This window comes from Anser brachyrhynchus (assembly GCF_964034855.1).
Source record: "Anser brachyrhynchus genome assembly, chromosome: 3".
NCBI classification, from domain to species: domain Eukaryota; kingdom Metazoa; phylum Chordata; class Aves; order Anseriformes; family Anatidae; genus Anser; species Anser brachyrhynchus.
In genome coordinates this window covers 115,160,694-115,181,737 of record NC_137696.1, presented here as the reverse complement: position 1 = coordinate 115,181,737, position 21,044 = coordinate 115,160,694, and the positions used below count along the sequence as shown (strand labels likewise).

Here is a 21,044-nt window from a genome sequence, read left to right as displayed (position 1 = left end):
GAAGAGGACAGGACCACATCATTGGGGAAGAAACAGAAAGGTCCTTTCATAGCAGTATAAATTTAAATTAATTTAACCAGTCACGAGACTTAAATGAGGAAAAAAAGTGCTATCAGGAGCAACAGGAAATCTCAGGTTTTAATTTAAAAGAATAATAGATTGGGTTTTCACATACTTCCTTCCACATTACAATATACTAGTTAGTGTGAATATGTAGATCTGTCTTCTGTCAGGAAAAATCTTATTCCATTCTGGAGCTTTTCTTTGAACTTTACTGTCCATTCTCAATGCTACTTCAAACACTGATAAAAATGGATTCTTCTAGGTAATCCCCACAATCCTGAAGAGCTCAACACTGGAAGACCACACAGACTGACACATTATATGCGCCTTCAGCCTACTTCATTCTAAATTCGATATGTTTCAAGATGCCTACCTAAAACCTTGGTTAAAATTCTTTGCCTTTTTGTTTTTGAGATAAGATTTTAACAAGACTATAGATATATTATATATATAGTCTATATAATATATAATAGTCTCTCTATATATAGTCTATATATATAACATATATATATATATTTTTTTTCTGGGAAAGTAGTTTATTCATAAAATTCAGAATTACTCTAGAGTGGGTTTCTTTTAGGTATCTCCAAATGCACAGTAAAACATACCTATGTTTATGTCCTCTAATGTTATTTTGTATATATCTAGAAAATTATAGGTAGAAATTGTGAGGTTTCACATTTTTAAAATGAGTATGTAAAATGGCTTGGAGCCAGAATCTTTGACTAAAAGCAAAAAATAAAGTGGACAAGGTCAACATTATCCAAATGTTTAAACTGTTAGTTTATTCCCTGATACACTTTTCACTCATGCTGAATGGAATGGAATGGAATGGAATGGAATGGAATGGAATGGAATGGAATGGAATGGAATGGAATGGAATAGAATAGAATAGAATAGAATAGAATAGAATAGAATAGAATAGAATAGAATAGAATAGAATAGAATAGAATAGAATAGAATAGAATAGAATAGAATAGAATAGTTCCAGTTGGAAGGGACCTATGAAGATCACTGAGTCCAACAGCTCTACCTGTTTGGCACATACCAAGGACCAGACTGTGTATGTGTGTCGGGGGGGTGTTGTAAGCAGCCACACTTTTATTAGTGTGGATGGGGTCAGACTGTGTTATCTGGCTCCCAGGCCGACAAATGCACCTAGATACTGTTTACCTTACTTCTGTATATATTTACCTAGTCATGGGTACCAAGCTGAGAGGATCAAGTAGCTTCCCAAAGTCTTCACTTTAAAAAACTTTCCTACAGAATAAGCTTTATAAATATGAAATATGAGGTTTAAACACAAATATTTCCATTAACTACATTTTGGGTCAGCATTAAATAAAATCATGGCAACGTTTCTCAGCTTCTTATTTTTCAGAGGAAAGTCGCTGTTAATACAGATTCTTAAGCCTTCTGTTAACTTTCTATTAAAACCAAATTTAAATTTAGGTTCGTATGCAATCCACTGTCAAGTATCTAAGGTCAATAAGGTTACTGTGGGACAGCTCTTTCAGTTGATGTTGTCTGTCTATAAAGTTATTCATTCACTTCAGCTTTGCAAAGCACTGCTTCTGTAGGCTTTTATATCTATCCTTTTCTGTATCTTTTCTGTATTTCAATTACTTCTTATCACAAGATTAGTAATAATTTTTATAGCCCATCTTATAGGGAGGCAGAACTTTCAGGCAAACATGGCTTCTGGAGTCATAAAGCATAATATGTAGAAATCCTACAGCTTAACTAATCAGTCAATCAATATTTAGGACTTCTGGTGAATCTCAGTATTTTGGGGCTATATTTTCTTCGTGCTTTCAACTTATTCCTTTTTAATGTACCACAACTTCTAGTAAATATAGGTAAAATAGAAGAGTTTATTAAAGAAGAAATTTGTTGGAACAACAGTTTGTTTATATCATTTGCAGTTCTGGCCTAAATACAATTCAGTATTAACAGTTTATAATTACTGTGTTAACATTTTCTGTTTCTAAAGTAAACTAAACGTTTAGGAAAGCTGCATTGCATCACATATTTATTGTCTATAATGAATCTGAGATTTTTATCTGACTGTGATACACTGGGTTTCTAATTTCTCCATTCCTGTAAGTATAGCATTTCTGTGAAGTTCCATTGATTATCCCTCACGTATCTTTTAAAAAAATAATGTCTGAGAGTATTGTATTAATTTATTTATTTTTTATTTAATGTTGCACAAACAGATGAGTATGCTCAGATTACTGTAGTGTTCACAAAATGAAGTCATTGGATATACCAGGATTAATTTATTTTTTTTTAAGTTCACTCCACACAGCAGAGATGGTTAAAAAAAAAAAAAAAAAAAGTTTATTTTGCTTTCTATTTGAAAACATTTTCATCCATGGCAGTTAGCCTGATCCCTACTGGGAAAACAGAGACCTAATTTTGTCCTGCTTAATACAAACAGAATTCCCAGTGACTTCACTGGGAGTTTTGCCTGAACAACGAAAACCGAAGAAGGCCCTATAAACTCTCAAGAATATCCCTCTGCTTTCCTGTGGACTAACCTAATCTCTGTAGTTTACCAAGTACTTACATTGTAACAGTGTATTGAAATGCTTTGCAAATTATCACATCCATATGAAGTACTTTCGGGTTTGTCATAGAAATTGCTAGTCTATAGGAACCAAACGTATCTTAAAACTGCAGCATGCCCTAGGTGGTTCCATACCCTTCTGTACAGAGTTGGCAGCTCTGAACAATGGTTCTATATGAATGAAAATAACATCTCCTTTCCCATGTCTTTACTACTAACAGCTTCAGTTGGTTACAATAAATGGATATCTTGGGTTCAGAGAATAGTAAACATAGCATAGAAAAACAAACCATTTCCAAGAATGTATTTTCTCTGTGGTTAGAATACGTTATCCTATTCCACATTATTGAGCTAGTTAGGGCTTAGAGACAAAAAAAAAAAAAAAAATAAGGAGGAGAAATCTGAATGGGAAAGCCAACTTTGGCAGAAGCACTACTGCTGGTTTTAAGGAATGAAAAACAGAAGTTTTACCAAAACAAAACAAAACAAAAAAAAAAGGAGAGAGAGAGAAGAAAGTTCAGAAAACTTGTTTTTCAAATATATATCAGACGAAGGGTAGATTACGGTGAAGTTTAAAAACTGAAGTTAAAAGAAAGGGAAAAAAATTGGTCGCTTTCTTTTTCTTTTTCTTCTTTTTTTTTTTTTTTTTTTTAAAGATGGAGTGCAACTGGAAACAGCATGCAGCCAAAGGTCAGGGTCAAGAGTAATAGAATCCTGGCACTATGTGCTAGTTTATCTTCTACACGATGAACTCCTGCCAAACCATATACACAATGTCGTACAGCAGGGAAAAGTGTCTGATGCATCTCCAGAGTATTTATGAGGGCTTCTGTTTTGAAGATAGTTTCTTAGGTAACAGAATAATAACATAATGGGACTATTTCTCATTTATCTTTTTTTTTTTTTAATTTATTTTTTGGCTTATTCTGCAAATTAAACTGTGATAACTGATTCCCCCTATCTGGACTCCCTCTTCCAATATTAAGAAGAACTTCTACTTTACTTTATTTTTAGGATTTGTATTAAGAGAAAGATTTCTGTGGTGGTCTTACAAGTACTCATTCAAATTAGACTAAGTATTGCTCAGCACCTTAGGAAGTAAATAGTTGAGTTGGAACGATAAGTATTTGCAGCATTTAAAGGAGATGAAAGAAAGTCTTGGCTAAGTTGTTGTTTCTTAGACTGTGTGCCTTCCTGTCTCATATAGTACCGTGTCTTATGCTTTGTTTCTTTTAAGCATGGTAGTATATTTATATTCTGCTTGCAAAGCCTTTCCCTTCCAGTGTATAGGCAAAGCACAATCTAGTAGTTTGTTTTTCTACATTTCCCCTTATTTTACAAATGTATAAATATTCCAAAATTAGTTTCAGAAAACAGTTTATCTAATGCATATCACCAAAAGTCTTGCAGGTGTACAGCATGAAATGCAAGAAAACAATACGTCAGATTCTGATCCAGCACTGAGAGTAAAATACCTTCATTAATGGAACATGGATTAAACTCACAGCAGCTGCTCTGTAATATTTATATTTCAACCTCTCATGAACTTTTATTAGGGGACAAGTGAGATCACTTTAACTGCAGCAGAACAAAATCCACATAGTCACTTACCTCAGAGTAGCCTATGCCTAATTTTCTAGCTCTGATCTGGCTTCCCTCCAAGTAAGTTACTTATTCATGTGGTCATGAACATTACTTGACAGCACACAAGATGATAGCACACAAGATGAGATGCTACCTGTTTCAAAGTTTTGACTTCAACAGAAGGATTCAATATGTTTAATTTTTTATAACCATTTAAAGACAGACATAAATAGAGGTCTGGGTCACTTCATTAAAATGAATTGTTTCAGTGAAATTAACTGTCTGATAAAAGAACAACTTTATATGGGACATGCATTTCCCTAGAGAGCTGTATAAGAACTATGAGAACTGAAAAAGTTTCGACCAGCTCCCTTTGGTCCAAAACTAGAGCTGAAATCCCAGACATAAGTTTTATGCTATTGAAAGGTGAGAAAGTAGTTGAACTTCAAGAAGCCAATAAGGACCATAGGGTTCAATGCTATGCATTAATTAGTTAGGGAGATTGTAGAGATTCATAGCACAAAGCAGGAGAGTTGAATGAAAAACCAGGACCATGCTGTTCTTGCAAAGGGGTCAATTTGGGAGAATAAGTTTGGCTCCTCTCCCTTACTGAAATGGTTTCCAGAATTGTGCTGTGATTTGTAAAAGTTGAGACCACAGGCAGCAGCATCTAAGCAGAGAAGTGACTGTGAAGCAGTATAATGTAGTGCTATATTAAGAGTACTACTCAAGACCCTAAGAGTTGTCCCGAGCTTCTCTTTCTTGAGATGGTGGCTTTCCAATTGAAGCTAACAACCCCAGAGAGACTATGATTCCCAGCACCATTCAAGGTATTAACAAACTCAATTCACTTCTTTGAGTTCTTAAAGTAACAATCAATGGTTGTAAATTATACAGGAGGTCAGATCCTTGCTAGCCCACCTGCAGCTTCATAATTCCTAGGACTAATTTTTTAGAGCTATGGGCTGTTTATAATTTAGAAAGTAGTATTGAATTCTGAGCAGTGTTGTTGGTATCTGATAGATACCAAGGTCTGAACACATGGCATGGAAAAGAGTAACCAAAGGGTATTAAACAGATCCAATACCAGGTAGTGGTGCTGCCTGCAACAACATAAATAACAAGCTCCTTGTTTATCCCTCTTCAAGTTAAACTCCAGATACTGCAGAATTAAATGACATTCACCTAATTGCATCTAAAGCCCTTTTGAAACAAGATATTTTCAGACCCATATCCTGCACACTAATACACTGTTTCCCTATTTTAGAATTTGCTAGCCTTTTGAAATGTTCTGCTAAATCTTTCTTCCTCTTAAATGTAAATCATCTCCTTTCAGGAGAAAGGTAATCAACTCTTTCCTTCCACCATATGACTTTGGAAGGCTGTGCTAGAAAACAATGATTCCTGTTTTAAAATATTCTTGTCCATCTTCTAGCCTTGTAAACAGAAAAGCTGAAGCTGAGCTGTATATCTCTTACATGTCCAAAACCCATCACTTGAAATGTTCAGACAGAATTTGGGAGTTGCACTGAGTTCTGCTCAGAGTCTGAAACCCATCATTTTTGAGATGATATTAAAATACAGAAAATTCAGTTTTCTTTACTTGAAGCTGAAGTCAAATTGTATTAATAATGGAATATAGACTGAAATTAAAATGAAGGATTGATGGCTTTGCATACAAATCAAAATATAGTATTTCTTTAGCCAGGGAACACTACTGCTGAATGCAACTGGGGGTTAATCTTGCTATATGCTGTAAAAGCTTCTATCCAAAATGTGCACGGAGTAATGCTGGCTCTAATTATTACACTGTACGGAGAGATAGTCAACTTTATTCCTAGCAATTCACTAACTTTTCTTTTGTGTAAACTTGGCACAGAAAGGCTTTTGCTATTGAACTAAATAAAACCCTCAGCACATGGCCATGGCCCAAGGGGACACTTTATCATTTGTATATAGAAAGACATTTGATTATGTCTTAATTATACAATATGCTGCTATTTATTTTCAATCAGTCTGCAAACTCCATAATTGTGGATTATTTACTGATGAACTACTTACAATCCATTATTCTATTATGTTAATGTATTCAAATCCAAAAACATACAAATGTTTAATAACCTAGTTTAAATCAGTTGGGCTTTTTATCGGTCTTCAAGAAGAAAGATATGTAGAAACTGACAATTTGGTAAATCAGAGTTACACAACAGTGAAAACAAACTTTATTTGGTTTCATTTTTTAAGTTTCTAAAAATTGTGTTTAATTTATCATATCATTATTATTTGCTACTGTACTTCTGGTTGTCATCTTCCCCGGATGGTATTTAATCAATTGCAGAAATCAAACAAATAACATAGTGGACAACATTTCCTACAGTTCTAAATAGTGGGAATTTCCAGATGATAAAAATGCTTCATAATTGTCCCTTTTGAGTCCTAATTTTAAAATTATAAATCTCTGTTTTTCCTTTCTTTCATTTCTCTTCCCAGCTTCTCCCGGGACCTAGGGGGAATTTTTTGAATTGAAGCCAAAATCAGACATTTTCTTGAGTTCTAACAGGACTTGAACTACATGTTTTCTTCATCTCCTGTGGAGGCGCCTCAGTCAAGGGGTTATAGACCCTTCTGAAGTGGCATTTTCCTGCTATGCAAAGATTTTAGTCAGTCTCTGGGTCACAGAGAAAAGGCTAGAGCAACTCAGTAGTCTGAGGTTACAGAGCCACATGAGGAGGCTAAGGACCCTGCTTCTGTTGATACAAAAGATTATGGATGTGCTTCAAAATACTTCAGTGGAAAGCTGAATTAGAGAAATTTATATGCTAGATAATTCTATAACTTTCAGTTTTGCTGGGTATATGGAGGAGAGGGAAGTAAGAAATAGATGACCCACTTCTGAATTGCTTTGCCAGAATGGACTGATTTGCTTAACTGTGAAACATCATGGAAGGCACCAGATGCCAATGTTTAAGTTAAAGATGTGAAGAAAAATGGGCATCAAATATGCCTCCAGAAGCACATTGTGACTTCACAGTCACAGACGTAATTTCTTACTTTATGCAGCCACTTTTCAGATTGCCAGTTTAGATCTCTGGTGAATATATTAAGGATTTGCAGGTGTATTTGAAGTTGCCAGCCTATTTCCATTTTGTTATTATTCATCAGTTTTGCCTGATTTTGCAAGTTTCTCTGTCTACAGACTCCCTCGCTCTAAAGAGGTCACATTCTCCTCTAAATACCTATTGGCCAGTTGCATACTATTGACTTGATGGCAGTTCAAATCGGCTATGAAACAAAACAAGGACTCCAGCTTCTCCAGTGTACAAGGAGAACAAAACAAAACAAACAAACAAACAACAAAACCACCCCCCCCCACCTCACCCCCCAAAAAACAAGCAAACAAACAAACAAACAAACAAAAAAACCCACGACATTGGGTTCATCTGTTTCTGAAGGAGAGGGTTTTTTTGTTTGTTTGTTTTTCTGAAGGAGTTCATAACTTTTAGGATATTTTCCCACTAAATCTCTAAAAATGTCATCTTACTGAGTAAAATGTCATCTTACTGAGTAAAATGTCATCTTATTGAGTAATTTGAGTGAAACATTTCTGGTAAAAAATAGGACACACAACTCAACAATTGTTTCTCCAGCTAACTTCTTTTATGACTTCTCAGAGCATAATTTTATAATGTGGACTGTAGGATCAGACACAAGATTTATATAGTAAATTAACTGTGTAAGTATGACAAAGTAAATCACTACTTTAATATAGTAATGAAACATTATATTAATGTTTCAATATAAATGGTTTCTACAGAGGTTAGTAATTGAATACTAGATATTAGAAGCATATTACATACTTTAGTAGCATTTGTTATGGGTGGTTACAAGCACATTAGTAGGTGTTATTGATCTATTCATTCTATAATAACCACTACGAAATGATTTACAATTTACTAAAAGGGTTACTACTCATGTATAGACTCTTCAGACATTATTTATAGCTGTTACATAATGTTAAGGGTGATGACTATAACATGTTTACTAAACCAATACTGTAGTCACTTCTGCCATTAGGTTTACTGAGATCAGTTCATTAGTTCATCTGTAAAAAACTTTAAGGTCTTTGTAATCATCTGAATTTATAATGTCCATATGAAGATAAAAATAACAACAATGTTACTCATATTCAAACATGCTGAAATCAAGTAGAATAGAATTTCAGTGTTCATTGTTAAACTACTTAAGCTAAAAACTAAGTCAGACAGGAACTCATATTGCTAGCTCAGTTTCAAATGAAAATAAAAAAAAAAGCACACACAAAAAAATAATAATAAAAATAAATAAAAATAAAATAATAATAAAAAATAAAAATAATAAATAAAAGCAGCTAATTTTGCATTTTCTGCACTAGCTTTGTTCCCAAAAGGATGTACACAGTGGATCTAACTGGTCACGATGACTGTGAGCATCAAGCTAACAGCCCATAAATGTCCAGCGTACTTCAAGAGTACCGAGATACATCTCTCTAATTCAGCTTGCAGTATTTTCATAGTGAACAGAAGTTCTGAAAGCAAAAATACTCTGATAGCCTGGAGTCTAGAAAATATGAGAAAACACAGTAGAAAAGCTACCCACTTTGGTGTGTAACTTCATGCGTTTGTGTGCTTAATACATATGTACTTACATATGTATTTACAATGTGCTTACTACATATGTAGATTATATATCTATATATAGATGGACATGCACACTATTTATCAGTCACATAACCTCTAATATTTTCTGTTTATAAATGAAAAAATAATAAAATCATTCATTTTAAAAATAAAAAAATATATTTTTTACCCTTTAAATTTGATGGTCCTATTAATGAAAACTAAAGCTGTCAACTGTATTAAACAAGGTTTTGTTTGCTTACTGAAAAGTAATCAGGACTCTTACTTGGTTTTTAATATTTTCATGATCCTAACATTAGCTGAATACAATTTAATTTGCTTTTCTTGGAGTTCCAATTCCATCTTATTTTGTAAAACTCATAGCATTGATATTAGAAGTATGTTTTGAGCCACAGGGATTAAAAAGAAAACTCAGAAGGGTATCCTGAAATGCTTTGCATAGTTTTGCCATCAGAAAATGTTGATACAAAAAATCTGGACTTTTCACAACAAGAATAGGATTAGAGATTTGAAAAGATTTTTTCTTTTTTTTTTTTTTTTTTCCCCCAGTTGTCCAGCAACAAAATGAAACATCAAAATAACTTACAATTTAACATTTTGGATATTATCTTAGGATGCAGAAGGTCTACTGCCATGAGATGTATTTTGATGAAGACCTCTTATTCATTGTGACAATAAACACCAGGTCTTGGTTTTACACCGGTGCAGAGCAGAAAATCTTCAAATCTCAGTCTGTTGTTTTTTTTTTGTTTTGTTTTTTTCAGAAATCAGAAAATTCTTTTCTTCCCAACAATGATTTTCAGTGTATGTTAAAAATTATAACGCTAGAAGTCACAGAAAGATCTGTCATACTTTGACAATATGACACTTTAGGGACTGATTTAATGAATTTTGGTAGGAAAAAAAAAATGTAGTAAAAATACCCCAAAAAGCTGGGCAGAAGTTTGCCCAACTTAAACATATGATTTCAAATTGCACATATGCCTAGTATACCTTTAAGAACCTTTGGTTTCTGGTCCTATACAACTAGGTGCCTGGGTTTAGCTCAGTGGGATTTCTCATTCTGCATCTGCAGGTGACAAGACTTATATTCTTAAAAATCACTAGTCCAGTATGAACTTCTTTCCATAAATATATTGGGCAGAGCATGTAGCATTCAAGCTCTGTTCATGGCTTTGGTATGGACATGGCTTAGGGCAAGGGTTAATCATTATGACACGGAGACAGACCCTTGACACTGTCTGATCTCAAGTCGGACTACTAAAAGTCAAAATTTAATCTCACTGAAGATTTGCAATGAGGTGTCTGACTTCACGTAATTATCCTCCAGAATAGTTTTCATCCTTTAGAAATAGGGAAATTTTCCTTTTAGGAAGTTCCTGTGCACTCTCCATTTTCAGTAGACAAATATCTTAACAGAGGTGATACAATTTTAAATGACAACAATTAGATGAGATGAATCCCATTATTTATAGCAGTTTTTCTTCTGATTTTTTTTTTTAATTAGGTATGGTTCTAGAGGTCTTTAGAAGACAACTTATAGGTGATTTTTGATTCCTGTGCTAATTAAATACAAAATTAATATACTTGTATATTTTTGTAAGAATATTTTTGTGAGAATATTTTTGCCTTTAAAAAAATTAATAAAAAATTCTTGGTATAATAATTGCATATTTTCACCAGTTCTGTAGTTCTTAAAGATTTTATCATTATAGTTTTTTTATTCTGTAATAAGGCACTGTTTATGCTTTATCTTTCTTTTTTTCTTGCCTTTTAGTCTCTTCTCCCAAAACACTTAATTTCTATTTTATTCACCTACTTTGTTTTTCAAAAGTTAATGTTTTGGGGCTAAATTTTTCACTTAAATACCTTCTTTATGCCTCACCACTGAGTTGCCTGCATGTAACAGAGCTCAATGTGGCCCACTGCATTTTTGGGTTAAATCTTGGCCATTAATCTTTCTTTATTGCAGTATGTTAAACAAACTGTTAAAAATAATGGTAGCTGGCAATGAAAAAGTGTGGTGCCCTTTAAGAGGCATTGTTTGAACTGATATTTAAAGATTTCTAATTCTCTGGGGTCAGGAAAGAAATGTTTTCATGTTTTTACAAGTCGTTTTGCAGCAACTCTTATATTGTCCAGAAATGATGTTTAAAGTTTCAATAGCTTCTGGTTCTCTGTGCCACATCACCTTGCAATTGCCCCCAAATTGTTTCTGAATCACGTTTCCTCTGGCAAGGAGTGGTAACCCTCATTTTATATTACATCGTACAATGTACAGTGCTCTCACCCCACTCATAACAATGTTAATGTCAGAATGAAAAATGATAAAGCATAAATTAAATAGCAACCATATGTTTTCTGTAATATATCTTTTTTGTTTTCTGACCCAGGTAAACAATTTCCTTATATCTCCTGTTCAGATCTGCATTTCATCCCCCAGTTTTGCCTCTCAAACACCAGAAAGCAGGCATCTTGCCTGTGTCCAGATAGCTGAACTTGAACTTCAGTTAATACAAAGTGATAATGTTCATTGCCACTAAACAAGGCCTTCATTTTAAACAGCAAGCTTGTTAAATAACATATCTTCCATCAGACCACAGTCATTTTAGAGCTTTACAAACAAACTTAAGCTTCCAGCCCATGTTATGACAAAGAACAGTGAATCTTTCCATGGGATTATTCTAGTAAATCTTTTGTAAATTATCTGAACAAATAAATATTACAAAATTCTACTGGTTGGGCTCCCCAGCCTCCTCCTCCCCCAGCCTCCATCGGCAAGCGGAAGTTGCTCTGTGTATATCACATTCTCTAAATAGGAGGCTATCCAAAAGCTGCAGAAATCATTACAATAAAATACAAGCCACTAGCTTCCTGTGGCTTCCTGTGGTGCAGAAGGGAAACTATCTGCGGACCAAGGTCCTCTCCATGTGTGGATCTTTGGTGTAGCAGAGCACAACCCAGCTAGTGGGACATAGTCATGAAAAATTATTCTGGGTACATTTTTCTTCTTTTCTCCTGAAGGATGACTTCTCAACAGCATTCACCATCTGATGCACATGGGCCATTAAAATGAAGTGCTGTTAACAGCAAGGGGCTGCCTGCTAAGCCCTCAGAACAGCAAAGAGAGGCGACCTATGAGAAAAGAATGAAAGTGATGCTATGCAGCTTCAGCAGCTGCAGTGGACACTGTGCAGGACTCTGAGCATTCTCAGGGTGCTGTGCATGTCTTGAGTTCTATGTATTTTCACCTCCATGCTGGAGGGACAAATGGGTCCTCTATTGCATCTTTGGCAGGTTCTCTGCCCTGATCTCACCTGGCTTCCAAAACCCACCCCCTTACCCTCCCCACCCCGGCCTGTGTGGTCCTTCTTGCCTACTTCATGTTGAGTGAGACAATTTCCCAGGCAAAATAAAAATGTTACAAAATCTTGATCCTAGTGTAACATCATTTTTGCTCCCTCTGTGCTGTGTATCATTTTCAGCAACTCATCTCACTATTCTGGCATGCATTAAAAAGAGAGTGACCAGCAGGTCAAGGGAGGTGATCCTCCCCCTCTACTCTGCCCTGGTCAGGCCTCACCTGGAGTACTGTGTCCAGTTTTGGGCTCCCCGGTACAAAAAAGACAGGGATGTCTTGGAAAGAGTCCAGCAGAAGGCCACAAAGATGATACAGGGCCTGGAGCATCTTCCCTGTGAGGAAAGGCTGAGAGTCCTGAGTCTGTTGTGCCTTGAAAAAAGAAGATTGAGAGGGGATCTTATTAATGTTTACAAATATCTTAAGTGTGGGAGACAGAGGGATTTGGCCAACTTCTTTTCAGTGGTCTGTGGGGATAGAACAAGGGGCAGTGGCCACAAAATGGATCACAGGAAGTTCTGCACCAACATGCGAAAGAACTTCCTCACGGTGAGGGTGACGGAGCACTGGAACAGGCTGCTCACAGAGGTTGTGGAATCTCCTTCTCTGGAGATATTCAAGGCCCGTCTGGACGCCAACCTGCTCTAAGGAACCTGTTTTGGCAGGGGGATTGGACCCAATGATCTCTTGAGGTCCCTTCCAACCCCTTCAATTCTGTGATTCTGTGATTCTTTCTTTTGCTGGTTGGCTAGGCCAGGTTCTCTTGACTACTTCCTTATACAAGATTTTTTGCTAGAGCACAGTGCTGGATACTTATACACAACCAGGCCTATTGCTACAAATGTCATTGCACCACTGAAACGCATGCTGTAGTGATATACTGAGAGGCAGGACTTTCTTCCTGGGTGGCACACTGTGCTAATTCACCTGCACTGGCCGTGGTACACTACACTGGTCCAGCTACATTGGCTGTGGTGCACAGACTTGCCCAGTTAGATAAAAAAAAAAAAAAAAAAAAAAAAAAGTTTCATAGAATAGAATCATACGATATGAAGAAGAGAAGCCTTTTTTTTCTATGAAGAAAGGCTAAAAGAGCTGGGAATGTTCAGCCTGGAGAAGAGAAAGCTCCGTGGTGACCTCACTGCAGCTTTCCAGTACTTAAAGGGGGCTTATAAAAAAGATGGAGAGCAACTTTTTGCTGGGGTAGATAATGATAGGACAAGGAGGAATGGTTTAAAACTAAAAGAGAAGAGATTTAGATTAGAGTTTAGGATGAAATTCTTCACTCAGGTGGTGTTGAGGCATTGGAGGAGGTTGCCCAGAGAAGCTGTGGATGCCCCATTCCTGGAGGTGTTCAAGACCAGGTTGGATGAGGCCCTGTGCAACCTGATCTAGTGGGTGGCAACCCTGCCCATGGCAGGGGGGTTGGAACTGGATGATCTTTAAGGTTCCTTCCAACCCAAGGTGTTCTGTGGTTCTAGATCTTGGATTGGAAGGGACCCACAAAAATAGAGTCCAGTTCCTGAGGTGGGATTCATAAGCAGTGAAATATCTGGTCCCCTTGAGCTGAACAGTAAAGATCATGGGGCAAATGAGGTGAAGATTTTAAGAAAGAAAGAAAGAAAGAAAGAAAGAGAAAGAAAGAAGGAAAGAGGAAAAGAAGGAAAGAAAGAAAGAAAAAGAAATGTTTCATTTCTTTTCCTCCCATTTCTGGGGATCCTTCAGCCAGCTCTGTGACCAGAGCGCACACAATCTTATTGCTGTCTCTGGGACTCCCTTTGGCTTACCTTTCCCTTCTGGACACTTTTTGTTGTTGTAGCTTTTCTTCCTTCTTGAAATCTTCTCACAAACAAATCTGTGTCAGTGTAACTGAATCCCAACCCTGAGTTTAGAAAATCATACCCCCTTTGTGTGATAAAGCTAATTCTAACTACTGTCTTGCATGTGGCTTCCTCTAGGTGAGGCACCAATAGCGTCAGCTGTCCCTTTCAGAAAGGGGCTCTGATTGATTTATAAACTCAACGTGAACAAAAAGCAGCTGTTAGACATGCCAGTGAGATTTAAACCAATTTATCATAGTGAGAAGTGATGCTCCAATCCCTTGCTTCACCTCACCACAAGTCATCCCAGTGGGGGATGCCTTTACCTTGTTTTCCACTTTGTATGTCGTCTTTGTCTTGCTAGAAGACAAAGCTGTGAGGATTAGCTAGCACTGCCAGGATGAGATTACTCCATGCCTAAATTAAACACGTAAGCATTTGAAAGACCAAGGCCATCATTCCTAAAGCTTTAATAAACTTTACAGTAGAAACAAGTTTCCCTTAACCCCATTTATTTAAACAATCCATATTGTTTTATATAGGGGAAACTATCCAACGCAAATACAGCTAAATATTTTAATGGTTTACACATTCATTTTAGAAAGTTTTCTTTTAATTTGTTAACTTTTGTTCCTTTGAACTGGCTCAACCTACTCATTTAATCCCTTGAGCTTTCAAGGGACAGCTTGCAGAAATTTATATACACAAATATAACAAACATTTCAAATAAAGCACAATGCATAAAGCAGAGAAAGGGAAAAATTTGACAACAGCTGCTAGATTTAACACTAATAGTTTTGAAAGATTTTGGCTTAAAGGTTAAGAGTATCTTATGACAATAAGCAGACTTTGTATATAATGTCAACAGCCCTGTTGCAACATGTCCAGTTTTAATTTATTCTTGTTCACTTGCATAAGACAAATAATATAATTATGTATGTCTGGTTCATGACATTCAAGTTGGAAAAAAATCAAATAAATCATGATTTATTTATTTATTTATTTTTAAGAATAGCAACTTCTAAAGCCTTTGGTCTTTGTCCTTTATTCACATTAGAAATATTTTTGTCTGAAAGTGATACCCTGAAAGTTTGCAAGTATTTATTTATTTTGATCAGATTTCACCTTTTTGAGCGTTTTTTGCTTCCGAATAAACTAGTGGTGACTAGTATCATCCTTAGTTTTTCTTTTACTTTTTGCTTTTTTTCTTTCTCCTTTCTTTCTTTTTCTTTTTCTTTTTTTCTTTTTCTTTTTCTTTTTCTTTTTCTTTTTCTTTTTCTTTTTCTTTTTCTTTTTCTTTTTCTTTTTCTTTTTCTTTTTCTTTTTCTTTTTCTTTTTCTTTTTCTTTTCTTTTTCTTTTTCTTTTTCTTTTTCTTTTTCTTTTTCTTTTTCTTTTTCTTTTTCTTTTTCTTTTTCTTTTTCTTTTTCTTTTTCTTTTTCTTTTTCCTTTTCCTTTTCCTTTTTCTTTTTTCTTTTCCTTTTTCTCCTTTCCCTTTCCTTTTCCCTTTCCCCTTCCCCTTCCCTTTATCTTTCCCCTTCCCTATGCCTTTTCTCTTCAAAGAGTATTTCAAACGATATCAATTACCTGATTAGCAAAAAAAATTAAGACTCTAAGGCCTGAACTCATCAAACCATGAGGCTCAATTTGGACCTGTTAGGCATGCTGACAATTCAGAAATATTTTAATTTATTACTTATATAATTCCTTTAATGGAAAAGATAACAAAAGGTTGTTTAGACTATAAAATAATAACATTATAGTATATATTGCATTTCTGTGTATTTCTTAAGATTAGTCATCAGTCAGTAAAACTGCTTATTCACATACAAGTATCAAGAAGTAAAAAAAGTTTGTTCACATACATGTATTAAGAAGTAAAAAATACTTTTCTTAGAATCCTATTCTTAGCTGATATAGAGCAGCTATATTAATCTCCTTAGTGGAGCTCTTTATATTTAAGGTGAAATTCTTTTGACATGATTTTAGGTGCCTAAAGTGTTCAACTAGTATAAACTAATTATGTAGGCTTCTGTTATATTATGGGGAATCAGGCACCTCTACAGAATGACATACACATCTATCTTTGATACTTACGTTCAGATGGGATCCTAAAAAGTGTAAGAGACAATATCTTTCCTCTGACTCTGAAAGGAATCCAGGTTTACTTTAGATATTTAGCTTCTAGGTAGCTTTAGGTAGGTGAATTGAAATCCACTCCAGATGGAGATCTGGACCTGTAATACAAATAAGTGTATCTACTTTGAATAAAAATTGCAATACATTTTAATGGTTTCAAATAATGTTTTTCAGTCCCTTAAGGAGGATGTAATAGGGTAAATTAGTGTTTAGCTTTTTTATATGCAGAGGGAATACTCTGTCTTCAGCGAAAAATTTCCTGAGTTAGATGACATTAAATGAAATCAAAATCTCAGTTGGGAAAAGATCAGATAGTACAAGATGGATGGCAAAAATACAGTCTCATATAGAATACATAGGCTTAGCATGAAATGTGCACGGAGAGCTTGGAAAGTACACCAGTGACATGTATCTGTGTAATGGTTCCAAAGCATTTTCTTTTGGATGATATTAAGACTTTATAAAACAAACATATGCTCATGTTAATACTGTTTTGAAGTAAATGTATTAATGCAAAAATGTCCAAATAAATGTGCCAGATTTCCTCAGGGTTTAACTCCCACAGCAGCAAAAGAAGTAGTCCAGAGTGTTTGAAACACTTTCCATAGAAGCATTTTTACCATGCCAAAAATCAAAGCAGGAGCACTATGAGGTTGTGGCAACGCAGAAGCCTCTGCTGCATATGTATTTCAAGTGTGCTTTTGTGTCCCAAAGGGGGAAGAGTTCAAGTATCCTTCTCTTTGGATACTTGATGAATACTCTTTGGATACTCAGATGCAAGAGAACCAATGTGGTTTTGCTGTATGGAAAGGTATTCTCAGTGTCAGAGGGGCAGAGACCATGAAAAGCCACAGACCCATGAGAAGGAAGCAGAGACTAAACCTCTAAATCTGTGTTCACTTCTGGGCTCACCAGTATAAGAGGGACATGGATGTACTGGAAAGAATTCAACGTAGGGCCATAAAGATGATGAATGGATTGGAGTACCTCTTCCCTGAGGAGAGGCTGGGAGAGCTGGGACTCTTCGGCCTGGACAAGAGAAGACTCAGGAGGAGATTTTATCAATGTCTATAAATACCTGAAGGAAGGGTGCGAAGATGACAGAGCCAAATACTTTTCAGTGGTGCCCTGTTCCAGGACAAGAGGCAATGGGCACAAATTGGAACACAAAAGATTGTCTCTGAACATCAGGTAGCACTTCTGTGCTGTGCGGGTGATGGAGCACTGGCACACATTACCCAGAGAGGCTGTGGAATCTCCTCCTTGGAGATCCTCAAAGGCCATCTAGGCATGGTCCTGGGCACCCTGTTCTGGGGGATGCTAGCTGAGAAGGGGCTGGACCAGGTGAGCTCCCGAGGTCCCTTCCCACCTCTGCCATTCTGTGACTCTGTGAACAGTGGAAAGACCTTTGTGGGCATGTCACTGTGTTGAATCAAAAGGTATCACCTTAAGTACAACGGGCAAAGCAGGGCCCTCATCACATTTACCAACATACACACGAACTGTGGGTGAAAGTGTAATCCTCCAAACCCAGGGACCTGCACTGTTTCCGGTAAATGACCCCACCTTACTGCTCAAAAATATGAAGACCTATAACCAGCCACAGTGTGATGTCATTGTAACTTGTTTTGTTTTTCCACATATTAAAATGATTATGCAAATGTCATTTTGTGGAGAAACATGTTTTTAATCAAGACTTTCTGGTTTGCTACCAGTTCGATCATCAAAACTTTCCCACCAGGTCCAAACCTATCCACCAGGAAAAGTGCTGTTAACCTGCACTAGCCAACCCAAGCAGGCAGAAAACCAATGCTTTGGGAATAATTCTTTAATGCCTGGAAAGTCTTTAGCCAGAGTTTTGTAGGCAGAGGATTGAATCAAGCATTTATTAACCAGATGATCTTGTTACTCCTATAAAGAACCTTGGATAAAGTCGTACATTTAAAACTCTTTATCTGCTATATATGCCAGACATGGATTTACTAGACGGGAGAGGGAAGAAATGGAGGAGGAAATGCAGAGGGAAATCTAGCCGCTCCTATTACTACTCGTTAGTTCAGCACATAAAATTGCAGTCTCTCCTGCAACCCTCAGTTCTTGAGTCTCCTTTCATACTTGTCTTAGTTCACTGCTCAAATAACTCCATTACTACCCCCCCCCAAAAAAAAAAAAAAAGGCATGCAGATATATATCAGGTGGAGTTCCTGACTTGCATATGTGTGTGAATATATATGCACACACATGTATATTTGCATATTTGCATTTATACATAAACACATTCCTATAAATACCAACACAATGTATTTTCCTAAGAAAAATTATTTTTCTTAGCTTTTTTTTGATAAAATGATAAATGTCTTTTTATTTTTTCTTTCTTACTTTCTTTATAGGAATCAGACAATTGCTGAATCACTTTAAATCCTTAGTCAAGAGCATATCACAGGGTTATAAAATGGTACTGTTGATGGAGCAGCCTAGCGCTGATAGGAGAGCTAATGATTGCAGATCTGCTTTTAGATTGGATTTTGTGCTCTGCAGTCCTTTTACCTGGTCATAAAATACAAGTGGGGTTTACAAAAAAAAGAATAGCAGCCCACTTAGGAAGTCTCTTAACAGTTTTTTTGAGCTTAAATGTACATTCCTTTAAGTACCTGTTAATTACTTTACTGTGATGATGCGCACCTGTACAATGTCAGACTGCCCACAGAGCCCATTGTTAACCTGCCTGTCAGTCGTTTACTGCCCGTGATTCACAGTCTAGGGGTCTAGGATTATTGTCTACCGGGAATTACATTTTAGTGGCACAACAGTGCACTGGAGATGTCTTAATGGCAGTTCAAGTGAGATTGTTATAATGCCCACATTGTTGTTCTAGCCAGCAATTGCTTTTTAAGTTATAGCATCAGCGAGCTCCAGGTCATCTGCACTTAAATCACATGCACATATCTGAAATGTTGATGTGGTAACTGGTAGCAATGTATACAATACTTTTAACCTCCAATTCGGTGGGTGCTTGAGATCAGATTATATGAAGTGTGCATGTATACTTCAACATTTAGGGCTAGAGCAAGCTTTACTGATTTTAAATGTCATCGTAAATTTTGCCTCGAAGAGCTTACCTCAGCTCATGTGCAGCTTTCCCATTGATAGGATGGAGGATAAGGGGGTGTAAAAGGATTGCATTAAACCCCATGTACACCTCCCTACACATCCTTCCTCAGACGTTTGCTAGACAGACCCCAGAGGTGGAGGATAAGGTCACCCCTCCTTACACTTTGCCATCTTTTAAACAACTACCCCTTCATGCACACACACAAATACAGATAGATATAAGTATAGTCATATACACTCACTGCATCAGAGGAATGTAAGAAGACTGTAGAAATCCCATTTTCTTACATGTTCTGCTTGTTCCTTCCTCCACCATGATACCATATAAGCCACTGAGAACATCAGCTGAGGTCTCCTGGGAACAGTTAAAGCACAACATACTTGTCTTCAAAATCACTGCCAACATGCCTATGAAACATAAATGCGGCCTTTAGCAACATTATTTCTTCTCATGCTCACAACCACCAGGACCTTTTTTTTTTTTTAATTTCATTTGTTTTTTGGTGAAGGTGTACAGACACCTTCACACTCACTTAGATGTAGAAATAAGCTAAGGAATATCTAATAGGTTTAGAGTCTATGAAATTTCCTGGCAGCACTTGAAACTTGAGCTGATTGGAAATATTGGATATTTTCCATAAAAAAAAAAAGAAAAAAGGAAAAAAAGAAAGAAAGAAAAAAAGAAAAAAAAAGAAAAAAATAGAAAAAAAAGAAAAAAAGAAAAAAAAGAAAAAAAAAGAAAAAAAGAAAAAAAGAAAATCAAGCCTCCCCAAACACAACGGTAGTAAGAACAAACCCCCACCCCTGCCATGACTTTTCCATTTAAAAGTGAAACATGAAAAAACTTTGCCTAATTATTCTGCTTTCCTTTTCAACAACAACAACAAAAAAATTCTGTGGGTCCTTTTCTATGAAAAAAAAAAAGTGTCAGTAAGTCCCTCGTCCCTCTCTCCAGTTTTCAGTCAAGAGCAATTTTGAAGAATTTTCTTTTTCTTTTTTTTTTTTTTTTTAGCCAATCCCGTTTGTAATTTCATGAGATTTATTGGAGAAACAGTTTGAATACTTTGAGGCATGTGATCTTACCTAGTATTATGTAAGTAGGACTCTTCCTCATTATATGTATTTATATACAAATAGTGTTGCTGCAAACATTACACCTTTCAGCTAGCATAACATCACAGAAACATCACTGAAACTGCGTACTGAAACTGCTTTCCCTTTTATCAAAAACACAGAACTGGAATTTTTAACAGATGGTATTTTCACTGGCTTGAAATTTTTACAGACAATGAGCTAAACACATTGACTTGGGTGGGGGGAGAGGTGGTGCAGGGAAACAAGGAGGGAGAGAAAAAGGCAGGAAAGAGAGGAGATTATCATAAATTCCCAATGTGGACTTTTTTCCCCACAGAAAAAATAAGAATTTTACTCTAGAATTCAATGGGATCAGAGTAAGAGCAATGCTGAGCACTTTGGAAAAAAAATCACACTCCACAATGTTATTAATATGAGTCATAATTAGAGATGGAACATTTGATCCAAACTCCAATTAACTTCAGGGAAATTTGGATCCAAACTTTATGGCTTGAATTTATTTGCATGCTGGGCCAAGACAGAACTCCTGACCCAGTGTTGTCCAATCCCTCCCCCACTAACAGTCCTTTGGGGAATTAGAGATGCATATCTGGTTCAAGATCTGACATTTGTGGTTTGGAGCATGTTT

General features: G+C 36.1%; 1 long non-coding RNA gene across 7 annotated transcripts in view; it reads right to left on the bottom strand.

Moving 5' to 3' along the window:
- The window catches only part of LOC308193107, a 48,251-nt gene that overhangs the window by 9,345 nt on the left and 17,862 nt on the right, over positions 1–21,044 (bottom strand). For 5 of the 7 annotated variants that reach the window (XR_013949381.1, XR_013949382.1, XR_013949384.1 and 2 more), the window contains exons 2-4: positions 19,564–19,676; positions 16,169–16,308; positions 12,479–12,625 (exon numbers count right to left, since the gene is read on the bottom strand). This is a non-coding gene — a long non-coding RNA (uncharacterized lncRNA). Of the gene's footprint in view, positions 1–7,649; positions 12,031–12,478; positions 12,626–16,168; positions 16,309–19,563; positions 19,677–21,044 lie in introns of those variants that run through there. The other 2 variants (XR_013949387.1, XR_013949383.1) reach the window with 2 other exon arrangements.